Raw genomic sequence first — 926 nt, forward strand, 5'->3', positions numbered from 1 at the left:
TTAAGTTGGATTATGGAGTTGGTGTGTTATACTGGCTAGATATAGATTGCCTACAATTGCAAGCATCGCACACTACAGGAAAAAACCACACGCCGCGCGCGCCCACACACACCACTCACACTCTCACACACTACATTATGTATTCATATAGATAGATTTAGATACAGATATAAATATAGCGTGAATGTGTATGTGCATATATAGAAATTTATAGCATACCTATATGTACACATCCATAGAAACAACACTCATTCTGCAAAAAAAGAATAACATTAAATAGCATAGCAGATAAACTGATAGTTTTGTACTAGAACAGTGTGGCAGATTGACACATAAAAAGACTATAATACAGTCAGATACTTCCACACGTCACACATTCACATTAAATAGCAACCGTAGCTTACATGCATTGTATAAGTAGACAACGTACGTAAGAGCTCTGTGTTGTCCGGAGAATTGCCCACGACGCAGCCTGAGGAAAGTGTCCTATGTGTATGCGACTGACTGTCCTCTCTCGGTTGATCTTGTGATCTTCCCCAGAGATGATCTCAGACTTCCAATGTGGGCATTTTCCCCGCCTGAGTCACTCGTGGGGCACATGACAGTGAGTGAGAGTGAGTGAGAGAGAGAGAGAGGGAGATTAGTGAGGAGAGTGGGGAGGAGAGAGAGAGGATGGGAGAGAGGAGAGAGAGAGAGAGTGAGAGGTAAGGAGAGAGGGAGAACAGGAGAGAGTCTTGTCCGATAATCTGAAGATGCCGAGGATCAGCATGTCTGTTTCTCGCTACATTCTCTCTCCTACACCTTTCCAGTTCCTCCTCCCTACCATTTCCTCCCCCAGCCCCTGCTTTCGCTACCTTTTCCTAAGCCATTTTATTTACTTATTCAAGTAATCTGAACGTGACCATTCCGCCTACAAACTGTCCCCC

Source organism: Penaeus japonicus, unplaced genomic scaffold (genome assembly GCF_977035675.1).
Source record: "Penaeus japonicus unplaced genomic scaffold, GWHDUDI00000001_assembly GWHDUDI00000030, whole genome shotgun sequence".
NCBI lineage: Eukaryota > Metazoa > Arthropoda > Malacostraca > Decapoda > Penaeidae > Penaeus > Penaeus japonicus.